This window comes from Cryptomeria japonica, chromosome 6 (genome assembly GCF_030272615.1).
Source record: "Cryptomeria japonica chromosome 6, Sugi_1.0, whole genome shotgun sequence".
NCBI classification, from domain to species: domain Eukaryota; kingdom Viridiplantae; phylum Streptophyta; class Pinopsida; order Cupressales; family Cupressaceae; genus Cryptomeria; species Cryptomeria japonica.
Window position 1 is genome coordinate 324,586,039 of NC_081410.1, and position 20,569 is coordinate 324,606,607.

Sequence of the window (20,569 nt, forward strand, 5' to 3'; positions counted from 1 at the left end):
TAATGGTCGTCCATTTTTGGACGAGGATCTTTTGAATGAGTGACATATTGGCATATTTATTACTGGAATATTTTGATCAAGTTGCAACCGAGTCGACGCATGTTGAATTAATAGAGCATCTTTTTGCATGTAGCCATCACATTTAAGGCATTATTACAGATTCTTTTGGCATGCAATCGTCGTGTGTGGAGAAGATGGTGCATTTTTGGGCGATTTTTGCATGGAGGAATATTCAGTGCATATTGGACGAATTTAGTAGGGAATGGTGCAAATAATGCATATGGATACCAATTGTAATGGGATGGTATTAATTGTATATGGGCATAATGGATATTGTTGATTCCCACCTTGTTGCATCATGTGTGGGGAATCTTTTAGGGAAAACCCTAATTAGGATTTGCATGTCCCTGAGGCTTGAAGCCTATATAAAGGGGTGACCCCCCTCATTTGTAAAAGAGAGATTGCTTTTGAAATTGTTGCGATAAGTTGTTGAAGCTGTAACTTAATACATTGTTCAATTTGATGGTGTATACTTGTTCTATTTTGCAACTTGCATGGTCTTGCTTTCTTCACATTAGAGTAGATTTTCTTTCAGTACTTAGATGAATGAGATTGATGAGATTGTTTTGTAGTGAAACCCTTGCTCATACCTTTTGTTAGTAGTTGATTGTTATTAACTTTGTTAGGTTAGTTTGAGCCTTTTATACATGGAAACTTAACTTCGATCATCGGGTGGACATTGTTCGTTGATGGTGTACTAAAAATATTTTGCACAACCTTTGAAGATTGCACCGCCTTTGTGTAGTTGTCTCCTAGTGGCGAAGTAAAGTGTGGTTGGTTTCACCCAAGCAATCATTGTCTCTTTGTTCTTATGTTTAACATAGATTTCCTAAACCCTTGCCTTTTACTTTCAGCATATTTAAATCTAAAATGTCTTATAAAAAGAGCTTCCCATTGATAAATCATTCGCGAGTAAATCCCTTGCAAGTTGCAAAATTGTTTAATCTTCTCCATGTGTGCGTCAGTCCCCTTGGATTACTAGCAATCACATTGGCCAATTGAGTCACGTCCGTTGCATATAGGAACCTTGGAGTCGATTGTCTGAACTTATTGCAATCTTAGCATACAATTGCACTTTGATCAAGAGAGAGTAAAGTGACCATTGGGTAACTTTATTTGTGTTAGGCACTCTCATAAAAAACTCATCAACAGGTCATAGGAGAAAAAAATCATGAGCAAGCAGATAATGATGGTGTAGTTGGTACACCACGTATAGAGATGACTCGTACACGCACTACAGATAGACCATTACTGCCTACCTTCCTATCCACGAATGAAGTAGAAGAGGAGGTTGTTGATGTGGATGACGAGGTAACATTTGCAGACAACGTTATGACTGTGCATGATGAGTGGATGGTCTTCCCAACTTGTTAAGGATGTTTTACCTTTCCCTTAGCATATGGGACATCTAAGAGAAAGTAGAAGAACAAGGCAAGAACAAAAACCAAGACAACAAAACAATGATCTAAAACAAGCCACAAACAAACTCACTCTTCCTACATTTGATGGTAGTGGAAAGAGTAGTGCTAGAGATTGGATTCACAAGTTAGTCACCTTCTTGACACTTAGATGGTTGGGTCACTCAAAACCCTAGTCACAAGGTTCGAATTTGAGTTCGAGTTCAGCAGTTATGGAATTTGGATGAAGTTCGGCAAGGGCAAAAAGTTTGGAAATTTTTTTTTGGCATCAAATTCGCCTTATATAATTTTTTTAAAAAATATTAGTAATATATCCAATAAACTATCAATATACTTAAGATTGCAGAATAAATTTAAAATCATTATAGAAAGATGCAACATTCTTAAAATATAAACCATAAGAAACATGTGATATCATGATTGTCAAGAGTTTTTTTAATCAAAAAGATACAATCAAAAGTCGAGACTTTAGAACTTCAAAAAAGCTACAAGTCATCAAGACTGCAAAGATGTTTTTTAGTAAAAAGGGTACGATCAAAATTCAAGACTATAGAGCTTTAAAAAAGCTCCAGGTCATCAAGAGCACATGGCTGAGCTGCTGCTGTAGCATCATCATCATCAGTATCACTGCCCAATTCATCATCCACAAAGTCAGGCTCATCTACAACTTCAGTTACAATGTCTTTTGAAATTCGTTGTTCTGAAGAAGATGTGGAGTCATTTGCTGATCTATCCATGGACAATTTTAAACTGCTCTGAATGTAGACAAGATCTCCCAACTTTCCGGACAGCAACATGTTCCTCTTTTTGGAATGGATGTGGTCAAAGCAACTCCAGTTCCTCTCACAAGTTGATTAACTCGCTCCCTGACTCAATAATCAAATGACAAAGCATTGTAGTTCAGAAGTTTGTGCTCTATAGCTCATCCACCATCTATAGCCAAGTACCTCATCTCGTGTCATATCATCTTGGGCTGCTTCTATTCCAAACAACCCTTCCACTCTCTTGTATTTCCAACCTTTTGTCTCTGATTAGACCTACAGATGTTCTATCTCGTTCAAACTTGCTAATGGCTTCATAAAGCCCCGACATAATTTCAGGATCACCTTGTCTATCAATACGAAATAACTTTGGCTCCAAATATCATGCTGCTGCATGTAAAGGTGTGTGCATCATTTTCCATTTGGAATCAACTGTCTCCCAAATCTCCATGTACTCTGCTTCTACATTATTTAGTGCTCTTTGAATAGATTCCTTACAATGGTCCATGCTTTCATAAAGCATGCCAAGGCAAGGAGTGTCACCATCCACCATACAAAGAACATCAACAATTGGCACGCATATTTTCAAAACTTTTGCTCCATTTTCCCAAAAGTTGCTGCTCAAAATGGGTTGCTCTATGTTCTTCCCCCTTAGCACTTTTAGAAAGTGTTGAACTTTCCCACTCATTGGAACAAACAACCAATCTCAATGCTGCTTTCTCTTCAATCACTCTTTTCAAAGTGATATAAAATGAAGCAAACCTTGTGTCACAAGGCCTCAACAACTCCTTGGATGCATGTTGCTTGTAAAGACTTAATGTGAGATGGTGATTACTAATGAAATTTGCCACTGCTCTCCCTCTAAGGATTGCTTCATGTATCCATGGGAATTTAGCCAAGTCATGAAGCAACAAATCTAGACAATGGGCTGCACATGGGCTCCAATATATCTATGGATACTTCTCTACAATCAGCTTCCTAGCTCCCACACAATTCGCTGCACTATTAGTAACCACTAGAAACACATTTTCTACCCCTACTTCAAGAATGGCTTCCTCTAGTATCTGAAAAATATATTCTGAAGTTTTCTTATGGTTCATGCTATCAGTCACTTTCAAGAAGACAACACCTTTAGGGCAAGCTACTAAAAAATTAATCAATGGCCTTTGACATATATCAGACCATCCATCACTCAATATGGTGCAACCTATTACTTTCCAAGAAGCTTTGACCTCAGCTAACTTTGCTGTCACTCTATCTTTTGACCGCTCTAAAAGAGTTGTTCTGAAAGCCTTTGAAGATGCAGGTGTGTACCCTTTGCCAAACTTTGCAACTTTCTGAATTGCATTACAAGGATGAGGATTTCTTGCCACGTTGAATGGAATAACACTTGAATAAAACAAAACAACCAATGCATCATCCACTTGTTGTTTCTCTACTGGTTTCCAAAAGTTGTTCAGTGTTCCACTTCCTATTGATGCACCTGTAGCCTTGGCTAAATTGGAAAAGGAAGAGATAGATGTGAATCTAGACACACCCTCTTGAATTCTTTGTTTTTTTTGTCTTCTTGATCATTCCTACAATCGGAGAGGATTGTTCTCTCTCTAAAGCAGCTCTCATTTGTGCAGTCACTTTTGGACATGCAGTAACACCTCCTTCTGCACCCCCACTGATCCCAAGTAAGTGGTCTCTTGCTCTTGTTAAACTTCCAGTGAAAGGTTTCTTACATTTGGTACAAAAGAGATCATTACCATCATGTGTCACATATTTCCATACTTCAGAATCTGATATTTTAGTAGGCATTTTATTGCAATTCGTATGTTTCAAAAGAAAAACAATATTTAATATTTAAATTATTAACTACATTCTATTTAAAAAACATCAAAACAAAATATATGAAATTTTTAGTTGACTCTTAAAAAGAAAATGGATATTATTTCAATAAACATAAACACAACATTGAATATATATATCTTGTAAAACGTAAAACAAAATTATATTAATTTTTATTTTAATTTTACAAAAAATAGAAAATAGTAAAAATAAAGAACTTTATTTTACTTTATTTGACAGATAGAAAAGCTGAATATATATCTTTTAAAACATAAAACAAAAATATATTAATTTTTATTTTAATTTTACAAAATAAAATAAAAAAATTAAAAATAAAACTCTATATTTATTGTATTTGACAGATTAAAAAGGATATTAAAAAAACAAAATAAAAAATAAAAAAAATAAAAAACTCTATTTTATTTGCCAGATAAAAAAACTGAATATATATATTTTTCAAAACATAAAACAAAAATATATATTAATAAAACAAAATAAAAAATAGTAAAAAGAAAAACTTGCACATTAAAAAGGATATTAAAATAAATTTGAAAAGACAAATCATAAAATACAAAAACAAATAAAAACAAAAACAAATAAAAAATACATACACAAACAAATAAAAAATACACATAAGTTTTCAACGACCTACCTGGGAGCTTCAATGGCCACAAAACAATCCAATGGCGGCACTCAGTAGAACACTCTAATGGTGGCAAAACAAACACAAGTGCGACTGGACGAGCACAAACGCAGGCAACAACGAGCACGAACAAAGGCGGGCCGTCGGGCACAAACGTGAAGTTGAATAGCGATGGACGTCTTCAGTGGCTGAAGCAAAATGCTTGCAAACAACTTGCCAAACTTCTACGAAATGCTTGCAATTGATTGCAAATTTTTTTGCCCTAGTCGTAACTTTCAAAGCTCAAATGACTCATGCTTTTTACGCGAAAATCGCAGATTATTTTTTAAAAATATGCTGGAAACCCTAAAATGCACCCGATGAAAATATATTAAAAAAAATGAAAAAGTCACATGTTATGAACTAGTGGTGAACTTTTGGAATTTTAAAATGTTTTTATTTTTATGGGTTCACCGAATTCCGAATCTCAGACTAAAAGATTGGCGAACCCTGTGACTTAGCTCAAAACCATGGATTGATTCACTTCTATGAGGAGTTTAGCAGCAAATTGATTGTTTGGTTTGATTGAAAGGATGTGGAGGTGTAATATAGAGAATTGGCGTCGATTGAATAGGTTGGTTATGTGGATAGTTACATCAATGAGTATTAGAAGGTAGTAGTCATGGTTCTTGATATATCGAAAAGGAGATTGGTCATGGTATTCATTGAGGGTTTGCATTGTAATTTGCGAGGACTAGTGAAGGATTTGAAGCCTAGGATGTTACAAGACGTAATACAAATGGCACTTGATCTTGAATCAACATCTCCTACACGACCTACACAATCGCAGAAGAACTTCAAGAACAATAAGCTTGAAGATAAGTCCAAGATAAGATCTTCCATTCCACCTAAGCCTATGCAACCTAAGTTAGATTTTGAGTTGTGGAATGAGTTGAGGAGGAAGAAGTTTTGTTTCTCTTTTAGGGAACCATCGGAGCCTAGTCACAGGTGCATTAGGAAAGGCGAAGTACATTACATAGAGGTCACTTTCAACTTGGATGAGGAGGTAGCAGACACTAGTTTGGAAGGTGAGTACAAGCAACACAAAGTTAATCGTATAGGTGACATGACACATGGGACTCTTGCTTTTCCATTAGGAGTCCCTAATAACATCCTTTCCATGTGAGAGGGATTTTAGGGGAACAATTTATTCCTTGCCTGATTGACAATAGGGCAACTCATAGTTTTATCAATAACAACTTGGTAGTGGGGAATGGATTGCATGTTGAGGACATTTCAGAATTCAAGGTCATGGTGGTTGAGAGATCCATAATGAATTGTACTACGAAAGTCTCACAGTTGAGTATTCGATAGATGAATACACAGTGACGGATGACTTCTATGTGGTGGGACTAGGTGAGATAGATGTTGTCTTTCTTGGAGTATAGTGGTTGTAGTTGCTTGCTTAGTATGGTACGAACATTCAGATGAGGGAGTTAGAGTTCATGATAGATGGAAGGTGCTAGTATTGAGAGCTCTGATAGACAGCTTCCCGAGGACAAGAATGGCGCAGAGGATGGAGGTGTTGTTCCTGTTAGGTGAAGCATACTCTGGTGATGATGATTGTTGTACGCTGCACCTTCATCATCTGATATTTGCACTCCTTACTGAAATCAGAGTGGCACAGTGGAAATCAAATAAAACTAAGATACTTTATAACCCTTGAACAGGAAGCCCTTTACCCTTATCTACTAGTATCGACACTCCTATGGTTCGGGGGAATAACTTCGTGTAGGGGAATAACACTTCCTATTGTTGTTCACCCTGCCAAGTACTATGTTCTACTCTTGGGGGTTTTGCTCATGGGGAATACATACCCTGGAAACCAAGCCGGGTTAGCCAAAGTCTAAACATGTGCATGCATAAGTGGCCACGCTGGGGGAGATAGGAGCTCCTAAACTTGTGCATGCATAAATAAGGCTAGGTGGCGGCGGATGGTGAATTAGCTGAGGGTTATTAAGTTTATTTTCAAGAGAAATAAGGTGGTAAGTAATACAAATAGGTTGCAGTAGAAGGTTTTTCTTAGCAGCTTATAGAGGCCTCCTAGATTGATATAGGACCTTAGAGTTTGGTACAATACATGGGAATTCTTCTATAGATGTTGATTGCTTGAGGGCAAGCAATCTCGAGGTGGGAGGACTTTTAATGTCTTGTTTTGGCTAGTGCTAAAGATAAATAATTAATTAATTAATTTATTATTGTCTTAAAATAAGACAATTAATATTTAATTAATTAGTTAATATAAGTGGCTTTAGTAGTTAAAATGATATTATTATAAAAGTCACTTTATAATTATTTTAATTTAATATTTTGAAATGGTTCTCAAATAACTTATTATGAAAGGTGGTGGAAGAAGAGGATGGCATATACAGGAAATTGATTTAAAAGAATATGGAGAGGTTTTGCTTTTATAGACCCCGAGGATCGAAATCCCTGTGTTTGGAGGTTGGTTGGGCTAAAACCCAATCAATTGTGGGTGGATTCATTTCAAGATCTACACTTGGGCTTAATGGTGAAATTCGTAAAGTCTTCAATGATGACGAATTTTAGAAAATAAATGATTCAATATTTAGTGGTCTTTCTTATTGCTTTTTCAGAATATTGTGTATAAATAGGAATATTAGTTTATTATTCTAAAAATGGTATTCAAAGATGATTTGTGGAGAATAAGAGAGGTTTACAGGAGGTGCCTATATGCTTGCTCAAATCTGATAATTTAATTTGGAAAGTGATTTATTAATCTTGGTGACTTTATTATTTTCTTTGAATGGATATATATGGACGACAATATCAATGTTGACTTCAATTTAAATCTTTGATTATATAGTGAACGGATTATTATCAAAGTTATGGGACCCATTAGTGTTATTGCTCAATTCTAGATCGAGTGCAGTTTGGTTGAGTATCATAACAAAGAGTTTGTCAGATATGAATGGCATTAATATCAATGTTCCACGGAAACAAGTTCCCCCCCTTTTGACCCGTGTTTCCAAGACGGGGATGTTTCTGGGACAGGGAAACGAGGATGTGGCATCTCCCACCGTCCTGCCACCGCCACCGGTGCTCCGCTAGAGACGGGGAAACGTCTCTTCTTGGAGACGCCAAGATGTCTCCAAGTCTCATTGGGAGATGTCTCGGTGTCTCCAAGAATCCTTGGGAGAGGCCCAGATGTAACTCGAGGGGTAGGGAGACGTCCAGAAGTCTCCCGTCGCCCAGCCGTAAAAAGCAATAAAAAAATTTATTTAAAAAAAAGAGCTATTTTGGGGGTTGGGGGGTAACCCTAATTTGACGTGGGCCCCACCCCTTCCCCCAATACAACACAAAACCACCAAATTTGATGATTTCATTCACATTTCTAAGTCTGATTTTTTTTCCAGCAAGTTGAAGAGGAGAAAAAACTTGGTGAAGTCTAATTGAAGGAGTGAAAAGAGTGAGTGCAAGTGTGAGAGGAGTGAAAGGAGCAAGAAGAAGAGGAGGAAGAGGATTCTACAACATTTTGGAGAGATTTTTCAAGCACAAGGTAGGATTTTTTTTGTTTTTTGTTTGTTTTATTTTCTGATTTTCAATTCTTTGTTTGTTTAAACTTGTTTTTTTTTAATTCATTTCAAAATCAGATTTGATGTTGAATCTTGAGGGCAACTAGATTGGGCTCCAAGATCAACCCCATGGTGACCCCCCTCAGCCTCAAGTTCAAAATCTGAATCATTTTCACTATAAGAATGGATTTCCATCTCATCCTCACTCATGTCATAGGAGCTCATTGTGATAGTGACACTGCATTTCACAAAATAAAAATAAAAATAAATTCAGCCTAGTTTAACAAATTGAAATACAAATTTGAAATTCCAATTTTGAAAACAACTTACAAAATTTATAATTTACAATTTTATATTTATTATAATTTGAATCTTGAGGGCAAAATGATGAATAATAATAAATATAACATTGTAAATTATAAATTTTGTAACTTGTTTTCAAAATTGAAATTTCAAATTTGTATTTCAATTTGTTAAACTAGGCTGAATTTATTTTTATTTTTATTTTGTGAAATGCAGTGTCACTATCACAATGAGCTCCTATGACATGAGTGAGGATGAGATGGAAATCCATTTTTATAGTGAAAATGATTCAGATTTTGAACTTGAGGCTGAGGGGGTCACCATGGGGTTGATCTTGGAGCCCAATCTAGTTCCATGGCTAGTGCAGCAGCTAGTACAGGTTGCCTTTTAGAGTTGTTGGCACAGTATGCTAGGGGTGCTTACGATTCTAAATCTCCTCTGAGACAGTTTGCTTCAAGAGTACAAGGCACATCTCATACAGGTGGGGGAACAAAGAAGTGGTAGTGCAACATTTGTGGGGTTGCATGGTTTGGTAGCATCACTAGAGTGAATGCACACTTCCTTTTTTGGAAAGGAAAAGGTGTGGACCATTGTAAGTTTTTGGCAGAACCTAAAAATATAGAGTACAAAATTGCGATGGATAAGCTTTGGGGCATTCCAGATGATAGAGAAGTTTTAGTCCCTACTACTTTGTCTGCTAGGGCAGCCCTTCAACTGAGCCAGAAGTGCAACACACTTCTCATACATCGCAGACAAAAGGAATGATGTTTAGACCTTCACCCACTTCCACTTCTAGTGCCCTGCCCCAATCATGAGAGGCTAAGGGAACAAGGAAACGCAAGATGCAGAGTAACCTCATAGCTGATTTGTTTAATGTGCAGTTGAAGGATGAAATAGATGAGTCCATTGGCAGGTTCTTCTTTGCTAATGGCATCCCATTTCATGCTGCACGGTCTCCGTATTATAGGGAGATGATGTCTATGGTGGTGAAGGGAAGACCATCATTTGTGCCACTAGGTGAGACGAAATTGAGAACCATGATCTTGGATAAGAGCTATTCCAAGATCAATATTTCTGGACAAACATTAGCCATCGTCCATTCATCAACATCATGGTCACATGTGCAGAGGGCCCATGCTTCCTTAGAGCAGTTGATTGTATAGGGCATCACAAAGATGCTGATTTTTAGTTTCAGGTCCTCAGGGAGGCTATCGAGGAGGTTGGGCCACAAAATGTGGTCCAAGTAGTGACAGATGTAGCCCATGCGTGTAGAGTAGTGTTGCTGTCTGTTTTATCATCTACCAAACATTAGAATAAGATACTGGAAGGTATTCTATCCTCTCCTGAAAAATCTTTACTGATTCCAAGGTCTATATGTGCGAATAAGCGACTTTAGTGGGATAGCTACTCGGGTAGTGTTTGCTGAAAATCTCAAGGGGGACTTACGTTTATGAATGTCTTTTCAAGCTTCTGGACTTAGATTTATCAATTTTAGGCTCTTTCTTTTCTTGGATTTTTTCGGGATTTAGACTTTCAAATAGGGAAAAAGAGATAGGGTTTCAGAAAGCTGATCTAATCCTACAAATTCCGAAGACGGTATTAACTGGGTGCTCTCGGGGAACCGCACTTTGCTTCACCACACTGAGGACAACTACACAAAGCGGGTGCAATCTTCAACGGGTTGTGATTATGATCGGAATGTTGGCATGCACGAAGGATAGGCTCAGACTAACTTTGCATAGTGGGATGGAAATCATCCATTCACCAAAAGTATGAGCAGAGATACATCGTCAATTAACACTTATCAAATCCTTCATTCAATTCTAACAACATGAAAGCAAATCTAAATTAACTTTAACTAAAGTGTTGAGGAAATTGAAACCATGCTAATCACTCAATCACCAGAGATTACAAAGCCTTAAGAGAAAGCGCACATGCAATATATTATTTGAAAATATGACTTTCACGCAACAATATATCAAAAACCTCACACCTTCCAAATGAGAGGAGGTAGCCTTATATAGTTTTTCAAAAATCAATGAATGACCGAGATCAAACAGTGATCAAGGGCCCAGATTGAAAGTCATAAACCCTAATTAGGGTTTCCCAAGACTCTATTAGTTTGAAAGAATGAGAACATAACAAGTGGCACAACTGCTATTGTCACTGAGGTGAGTGTCCAGTTTCCTCTTTTGCAGATTCAATGTATCTGGACACGATGAGCCTAACCTCTTCCATAGTGACACTTGGCAGGTTATTAATCTGGAAGTCGACGATGTCCACATCATCAGTACACGTGGTGAGGATGCCTTCCCACTCGACTGCCTAGACAAGAAAGTTCTCGTCAATGAGGAGAAAACTTGCAATCCTTGAGAGATTGCCCTTATCAATCATCCCCGAGTCTTTGAAAAAGCTCGATTGAATTCTGGCTCTCAAGTTCTTTGCCTGCAGTTGTTTTTCTCGTATACCCTCTTTCTTCCAGATCTCTGATGCTACATGAAACACCTTACTCAAAATTTCTCTGACACTTTCCTTTGTCTCAAAACACTTAGTTTGGATTTCTTCAAGACTTCAATCCTGGTGACCAAAGCATAATACCAAGTGTTAAAGTCATACCTATCCCCAGCCTGTATGACACCTGCATCTACCAAGCTTCGTTTTGACAGACCTCAGATAACCCTCAATTGTGGAAGTATTTCATCTTGGATTTCTTCAACATCTTCCCAATTTGCAGCTAAGTCCTGAATTCGGTTGACCAATGAAGAAGCCGACTCATGAGCTGATACTGTCAGCACGTGCCGAAGCATTTGAGATCCATTCCTTAGCCTGCATGAATGTGCCCTTCATGGCCTCGTAATCTTTCATTGATTCTTGCCGAAGAGGTTGCAGAGGGGTGACTAGTATCTCATGGTTGAGTGGCCTAGTTAGATGGAGAACATATTTCCTCCACTGTTGATTCTCTTCCTCAACCTTCTTTCTTTTCTCCTTCTCCTTGGCTAGCCTTGCCTTGAGGGCATTGCAAGAGTCGTCAAAGTACTGGACTTCTTGGTCCTGAGTAGGCTTACCCAATTCTACAGTAGTAATCTTATAATCCTCCGAGGCAATATTGTCCCGAGTTTTTCCTTTTTTTGGTACAGCTATCTGAACTGTCCTAAACCCTGCACTATCCCTCTGAATCAAAGAGAATTTTCTAGCTGGCTTAGGTGGCTTAACTACGACTGGTTCGTTCACCTTTGCCAGAAATGTTGCTGTATTCTCTTCAGAATGAGTTTCATTAGGAACCTTAGCCCTTATCCTTTCTCTCAACCAATCAGGAATGGTTGACTGCTCCACAGTATTTTGATCAAATCCATCATATGTCCCTCCTGGTTCGATAACTATACCGTCAAGGAAAACTACTGGGGGCTCAGGCTCTTCAACTTCTGTGGCTGCATTTAAAACTTGTTCCTTGTCTGGGCTTTGGACAACTTCTCTCATTATTTCTTCGATCGAAGGAGAAGGCACTCTCACTTCATTATTCCCCATATCTGTGTCCATCTCTTGCTTTTCAACTGCATTCTGGTCAGGCACAATAGATGCGGCACTTAGAATGGAATGGCCTTCGTTGGACTCACGTCTCTCCCCAACGACTTTCTTTCCCTTGGCCTTTCCAAAGCTTCAACTAATTCCTTCCTTTTTCGGGACCCAACACTCTCTGGATTCCGAGCATTGCCTGCAAAGATACAAGGGTTGGAGGTCAGAGAGTCATCTATTCCCATTAAATCATAAGTCAGGACAACACCTTTGGACTTCAATTGTTTCATCTTCTCAGATGTCCACCACTTGGAGTATTCGACCACTGATCTCATGAGGTCTGCGAAATCTGATTTCTCTCCTTCTGACCAATCAACCAAGGTCAGTGGCTCATTCCTCATCTTCTCAAAGCCCGACTGCTGAAGCTCAAGACTGTCTTCTATTTGATCAACAACTCTGAATACTTTTGTTTCTCTCACCATGCTCAAGGGAATCCTTGACCAAAATCTTATCCTGATTTCGAAACTATTGGCTGCGTTAGCCCAATAATCTTCCAAATCAGCTCTGTGCTCAAATGTCATCCCTTCTACCTTTTTCATCTTATGGAATGGATCAAAGTTCTTTCTTGCTTTGTGTTGTGACCTTTTTCACACATCGCCCCATTGCTACTGGGGACCCTCTGATTTTCCTGCTTTCTAGGGTTTTGTTAGCGTCTTGTGACCTTTTTGCTGCAGTTTCACCGAGCCTTGTCCAGTTCAGAGCATTTCAGGCCTTGACGATTGAAAATTAGTTTTTGCAAGTTATGTGATTCCGAAATGTGAACACCACCAGAGTGCTTAGAAAGGCCAAAGGACGAAGATCGCAATCGATTTGGACGAATTTGGACAACTTTCTATTTTTAGAAAGTTTGCTTTTTTGCTTTTTCCTATTTTTTAGGAAGTTTCGTTTTTGGCATTTTCAGCCGATCCCCGGTATGGCTATTTTTAGAAAGTTTTTCCTATTTTTTAGGGATGTCTGCTTTTGGCTTTTTCGAGATGCAAACCTAGGGTTTACACTTGTACCATTGACCAGCTTCGATCGGAACTTGAAAATTCCAAGTTTTGACCTAAAAAAGCTAAATCCCTAGATTTTAGGCTTTTTGCTTTTTCGGGATGCAAACCTAGGGTTTACACTTGTACCATTGTCCAGCTTCGACCGGAACTCAAAAATTCCAAGTTTTGACCTAAAAAAGCTAAATCCCTAGATTTTAAGCTTTTTTGCTTTTTCGGGATGCAAACCTAGGGTTTACACTTGTACCATTGACCAGCTTCGACCGGAACTTGAAAATTCCAAGTTTTGACCTAAAAAAGCTAAATCCCTAGATTTTAGGCTTTTTGCTTTTTCGGGATGCAAACCTAGGGTTTACACTTGTACCACTGACCAACTTTGACCGGAACTTGAAAATTCCAAGTTTCGATCTAAAAAGCTAAATCCCTAGATTTTAGGCTTTTTGTTGCTTCAGATGATCCACCTAAGCATGGATTTCAAATTTCAAGTTAATCCGGTTAAATTAGATTAAACTGTGAAATTTTGAAGTTTCTCTGAAAATTATTCTAAGTCTGGCTAACAAGGGTTTTGAAGTATTTTTGCAGGTTCAAACCCCACCACGATGCAAGAGAGGCCATGAAGGAGCCTTGCCTGAAGTCCGCCATGCCTTAGAAGGCTGTGTGGGTGCTCACCTTGAAGTCCGCCATGTCTTGGGAGGTCACATGGGTGCTCACCTCAAAGTCCGCCATGCCTTTGGGGGTCACATGGGTGCCAAGCCAGAAGTCCGCCATGTGTTGAAGAGGCCATGATGGCCAGCACCACCAAAGTCCGCCCAAGCAAGAGGAGGGATGCCTAAAGTCCGCCCAAGGGCTAGAGAGGTCATGTGGGAGCTAAGGCCAAAGTCCGCCATGCCTTAGGAGAGTCATGAAGAGGGACCTTCAAAGTCCGCCCCAATGCCTTAGCCAAATTTTCACCTTGATGGAGGCCATGAAGGCGCACACCTCAAAGTCTGCCAAGGCTAAAGGGGTCATGTGGGTGCCAAGTCTAAAGTCCACCAAGGCTAAAGGGGTCATGTGGGTGCCAAGTCTAAAGTCCGCCAAGGCTAAAGGGGACATGTGGGAGCTAACTTCAAAGTCCGCCCCAATGCCTTAGCCAAATAACATCAACAATGGAGGCCATGAAGGTGCCTTAGCCAAAGTCCGCCACGCCAGATGGAGGTCATGATGGAGCCCTCTCCCAAGTCCGCCAAAGTAAGAGAGCAAGGTAGGAGGTGCCAAGTTTAAAGTCCGCCAAGGTTGGAGGCTAAGGAGGAGGAGTGACCAAAGTCCGCCCAAGCATGTGGGAGCACTCTCCAAAGTCCGCCCAATGAGGAGAAGCGCTAGAAGTCCGCCCAAGATGGAGAAGACACCAAAGTCTGCCATGCCTTAGGAGAGTCATGAAGAGGGACCTTCAAAGTCCGCCCCAATGCCTTAGCCAAATTTTCACCTTAATGGAGGCCATGAAGGTGCCTTAGCCAAAGTCCGCCATGCATTTGGAGGTCATGTGGGAGCTAACAACAAGGTCCGCCCAAGCATGCCAAGTGATGGAGGAGCCTAGCCTAAAGTCCGCCATAGGCTAGAGAGGTCATGTGGGAGCTAACAACAAAGTCCGCCCAAGCTTGCCAAGTGTTGGGAGCAACCTTCAAAGTTCGCCATAGGCTAGGAGAGATGCCTAAAGTCCGCCATACCTTGGAGAGGTATCCAAAGTCTGCCAAAATTTGAAGAAGATGGAGATAAAATTCGAAAAATCCACCTACACATGGAAGGTCAAACAAAGTCAACATGATGTCACAAAATCCACAGAAATTTCAAAATTAAATCCAAAATGAAGAAAATATCTAGGGATTATTGAATATCTTCAAAATAAATCCAAAGTGGAAAGTTTTTTTTGAGGAAAAGAATATTGAAGGAATATTGGAAAATTATTGAGATATTAATTCAAAATGGAAAGTTTTTGAAAGGGAATATTGGAGGATTGATGAATATCTTCAAACTTAAATCAAAATGGAAAGTTTTTTTTTAAGAATTAGAAGTATGAGTTGGATGATTTTAGGGGTTTTGCTTGAAGATTTAACCTTGTCTACAAATATTTCATTATCAACTTCATTATTACACCAAGAAGTTCAAAATTACTAAGGAGAGCTTAGTAGAGTATGTCAGTTTGAAGATCATCTGGAGAAAATTCTAGATATTGCTGGAAGTGGGATAATATTTTTTGGCAGAAGGTTTACAGATTTCTGGAGAAGGGCAACTAGTACGAGGAAGAATCCTCCAAACTTTTCTGAATTTTCTGAATATTTTGGAGAAAATTCTAGCCTTACTCCTATGCAAGTCAGAGGTGAAATTAAATTTGTGAATTTTCTGAATATTTTCCAGAATTTAATAAATGATTTTTTCGAAAATTTTGGAGGAAGAAAATCATTTTTTTTGGCTTAGTGTGAAATTTTTTTGAAAGTTTTAACACTTGGTGGTAACCACAACCAACCTTAAGACTGAGGATTTTAAGGTGAAAATTCGATTTTTATGGCTAAGTATGAGAATAAAAAATGGAAAATTTTCCAACACTTAGCCATTTTGCAGCCTCGTTATTTTCAAAACTCTGCAAATCCTTTCCTAACTTTAAAATTTCCATTGTTTGCCTGCAGGCCTTATACATTATGAAATTCCAGGTAGACAAAGATGCTCCTCCAGAGTCGAGGATGACTTCAAAGTGGAAGAACATCAGCGACACCAACCTTGGACACATCAATCTGAGGGAGTTTAAAAAGTGAATGTTTGGTCTGGACAACCTTGTGCCTACCACCATTGCGTGAAAAATGATGAAGAGTGGTATCGTGCATGCTGCTGGCTTCCTCCCCACCATGCAGTGCAATGAACTAGTAGTGGAATGTGCCAAACACTACAACCCCATCGGTAAGGATATTGTTGCACCTGATGGAAGAGTGTTGGCAAATGTCAGCGATGAGGCCATCAGAGAGGCCTTCAGGATCCCTGAGTACCACAACGCAGTATATATGACAAAGGACGAAGTTGACAGTCTGAACCACGACCACCTGGAGGAATATGATGCCATAGTTAACCATTCCTGGCTAGACAAGCCGAGGAAGGGCGCCTCCAAACTCCAGAGAAAGAGCCTAGTGCGAGCATACTTCAAGGAGGACATTGGGGACATGATTGTCCTGCTCAATAGAATAATAGGAAATCCTCAGGGAGCTCCATTCGAACCTTGGATGTATTATTTCATTAATGAAATAATCAATGGAGTAAAAATGATAGACTGGGCCTGAATGATCAGCGACAATCTAGACAGCCAGCGAAGGAATCTGGAGGTGAATAGGACTTTCTTCATGAGTATGTACTTGTTCTATTCTTTGGCCAGGACCTACAGGTACAGAGGTCTCACTTGTAGAGGAGAAGTTGGGAACAAGGAGAACCAATTTCCAGTATATGATTGCTATCCCCAGCTCCACATGGAGGAGAAGTTCCATTTCAAAAGGGTGAATGATACCTTCTTGATGCACATTACCCGGACCCTTCAAGGTGGCTTGCACTAGAGGCTCTCTCAAGAGTCTATGGACTTCATTGGTCGGTTCGGGTGTTGGTACATCCAATATCCAAAGTTCACTTACCTCCGAATTCAGGGATTCTCCGGGCCTCCATACAAGCTTCCAGCTTACCCTACCAACCGAGTGGTGTTGCTCGAGGTTGTGAGACAATTGGAGGAGTATATAGTGATTCAAAGGGATAAGCAGAAGAAGGCAGGGACGTCCTCACTTACAATTGGTAATGGGCTAGAAACATGTCCATCATCACAGGCTGCAGCCACCGCTGAGAAAGAACTGGCCTGGTATCCCTTCTATCAATACAAGGCAAGAAAAGATTTCGATCCATTCTATAGGATAAAGAAGATCGAAGGGACAACGTTTGAGCACAGACTGGATCTAGAAGACTACTGGGCTAATGCAGCCGATAGTTTCGAGATCCGGAAGAGGTTCTGGTCAAGAATTCCTTTGAGTATGGTGAGAGCAACGGAAGTATTCAGAGTTGCTGATCAGGTAGAAGAAAGCCTAGAACTTTAGCAGCCAGGTTTTGAAAAGATGAAGAATGAACCCTTAGTCTTGATAGATTGGACAGAGGGAGAGAAATCAGATCTAGCAGACCTCATGAGGTCGGTGGTTGAGTACTCAAGGTGGTGGGCGTCTGAAAAGACAAAACAGTTGAAGGCCAAAGGTGTGACTTTAACTTATGAATTAATGGGAGTAGATGATACTCTGTCCATCAATCCTTGTACCTCTGCCAGTGATGCTCGGAATCCAGAAAGTGTTGGGTCTCGAAAGAGGAAGGAGTTGGGTGGAAGCTCCACAAAGGTCACAGGGAAAAGGGTTGTAGGTGAGAGAAGAGAATCCAGCGAAAGTCACTCCATCCTAAGTGCTGCTTCCATTGCGCCTGATCAGAGTACAATTGGGGAGCAAGAGATGAACATCTGTGTGATTGATGATGAAGTAAGAGTGCTTTCCTAGCCAGTTGAGGAAGTGGTGGAGGTGGTCTTCCGAACTCCAGACAGGGGGTAGATTGAAGCCCCTACAATCTTCTTGGATGGCATACCAGCGAACCTAGGAGAGGCAGATGATGAGTTTGATCAGAACACTGTAGAACAATCAACCATTCTGGATTGGCTAAGAGCAAGGATAAAGGCCAAGGTTCCCAAGGAGGCCCACTCAACCGAGGAGGTCACCGCAACATTCCTGGAGAAGGTGAATGAACCCGCTATAGCTAAACCGCCCAAACCAGCCAGGAAGTTTTCCCTGATTCAGAGCTACAGTGCCAGATTCAGGACAGTCCAGATAGTGGTGCCCAAAGAAGGGAAGACTAGGGACAATGTCACCGTAGATGATTACAAGGTTACCACCATAGAGATGGGTAAGCCTACCCAGGACCAAGAGATCCAATATTTTGATGACTCCTGCAACGTTCTAAAGACGAGGTTGGCTCATGAAAAGGAAAAGAGGAAGAAAGTGGAAGAAGAGAACCAACAGTGGAAGAAGTATGTTCTCCATCTTACTAGCCCGCTCAACCATGAAGTCCCGGCTACTCCACCACAGCCTCTTCAGCAGGGATCAATGAAGGACTATGATGATATGAAGGGATCATACACTTAAGAAAAGGAGTGGATTTCAGACGCTTTGGTACGTGCTGACACCCTGGTAGAAAACTTAGTATCGGCACATGAGGCAACTTCTTTGTTGATTGATCGTATCCAGGATCTAGCATCCAATTGGGAAGAAGTGGATGAAATTCAGAATGAAATACTCCCTCACCTGAAGGTTATCCGAGGCATGTCAAAGAGGAGCTTAGTGGATGTAGGCATCATACGGACAAGAGACAGGTACGACTTCGGCACGTGGTACTATGCTCTGGTCACTCGGATTAAGGTTCGGAAGAAATCCGAGACCAAGTGTTTTGAGACAGAGGCAAGTGTTAGAGAGATCCTGGGCAAGGTATTCCGTGTGGCGTCAGAGATTTGGAAGAAGGAAAGCCTAAGGGAGAAGCATTTACAAGCAGAGAACTTGAGAGCCGGGATTCAGGCGAGCTTCTTCCGAGATTCAGGGATGATTAACAAAGGTGATCTTTCGAAGATTGCAAACTTCCTCTCCATCGATGACAACTTCCTCACCCAAGCAGTGGAGTGGGAAGGCATCCTTGCCACATGTGCCGACGATGTGGACCTCATCGACTTCCAGATTGGCGGTTTGCCAAGTGTCACCATGGAGGAGGTCAAGCTCATTGTGTCCAGATACGTTGAATCTCTGAAAGAGGAAAGTGGCCACTCACCTCAGTAAAATTAGCAGTTGCGCCACTTGTCACTCTTTCATTTGCTTGAACTGATAGTATTTCGGGAAACCCTAATTAGGGTTTAGGACTTTCAATCTTGGCCCTTGATCATTGTTTGATCACGGCCATTCATTTATTTTTGAGAAACTATATAAGGTTGCCTCCTCTCATTTGAAAGGTGTGAGGTTTTTGATGTATTGTTGCTTAAGGTCATTTCCAGATAATATATGGCATGTGCGTTGCTTTGTAATCTCTATTATTTGAATGATTTGCATGGTTTCAATTGCCTCAACACTTAGTTAGAATTAATTTAGATTTGCTTTCATTGTTGTTAATTTGAATGAAGGATTTGATAAGTGTCAATTGATGGTGTATTTCCGTTCATACTTTTGGTAAATGGATGATTTCCATTCTATCGTGCAAAGTTAGTCTGAGCCCATCCCCTATGCATCCCAACATCTCGATCATAAGCACAACCCATTGAAGATTGCACTGGCCTTGTGTAGTTGTCCCTAGTGTGGCGAAGCAAGGTTTGGTTTCTCGAAAGCACCCAGTTGATACCATCTCCAAAATTCGTAGGATTAGATTAGCCTTCCTAAACCCTATCTCTTTTTCCCTTTCTTTTGAAAGTCTAAATCCCAGAAAATCCCCCCCAAAAAAAGAAGAAGAGCCTAAAATTGCTAAATCCATTTAAGTCCAGCAATTCAAGATACTTGTCAAACATAAGTCCCCCTTGAAATTTCAGCATACACTACCCAAGAAGCTATTCCACTAAAGTCGCTTGTTCGCACATATAGACCTTGGAATCAGTAGTGATTTTTCAGGAGAGGATAGAATACCTTCGGGTATCCTATCCTAATGTTTGGTAGATGATAAAACAGACACCAACACTTTGTACTGGTAGAAAGGGTACTTAACCAACTCTTTCTCTGCAGTGGCAGCGGCTTGTGATGACAGGCATGTCTCTAGTCCATTTCCAATCGTGAGAGAGGAGGTTCCTGCCTTCTTCTGCTTATCTCTTTGAACTGTCATATAGCCCTCTAGTTGCCTCACAGCTTCCAGTAGCACAACTCGGTTGGTAGGGTAGGGTAGGTTGGGAGCTTATAGGGAGATCCGGAAAACCCTTGAATTCTGATATAGGTGAACTTCGGGTATTGAATATACCAATACCCGAATCTGCTTATGAAGTCCATAGACTCTTGAGATAGTCTCTGATGTAACCACCTTGCAGTGTTCTTGTGATGTGCATCAGAAATGTATCATTTACCCTCTTGAAATGAAACTTTTCTTCCATGTGTAGCTGGGGATAACAATCATAGACAAGAAATTGATTCTCTTTATTTCCCACTTCCCCTCTACAGGTGAGGCCTCTGTATCTGTAGGTTCTAGCCAGGGAATAGAACAAGTATGAGCTCATGTAAAAGGTCCTATCCGCCTCTAGATTTCTCAGCTGGGTGTCGAAGTTATTGCTCATCATCCGAGCCTAGTCTATCATCTTGACTCCACTCAGTATTTCGTTTATGAAATAATACATCCAAGGCTCAAATGGAGCGCCTTGAGGATTACC

The 20,569-nt window shown here is 40.1% G+C and overlaps 1 protein-coding gene across 3 annotated transcripts in view; it reads left to right on the top strand.

Moving 5' to 3' along the window:
• The window catches only part of LOC131044140 (uncharacterized), a 59,560-nt gene that overhangs the window by 17,604 nt on the left and 21,387 nt on the right, over positions 1–20,569 (top strand). The window contains exon 2 of one of the 3 annotated variants that reach the window (XM_057977417.2): positions 3,868–3,918. The exons of the other annotated variants lie outside the window; for them this stretch is intronic. The gene's annotated coding sequence lies outside the window, so the exon portion shown is untranslated. The remainder of the gene's footprint in view (positions 1–3,867; positions 3,919–20,569) is intronic. 3 annotated transcript variants of the gene reach the window in all.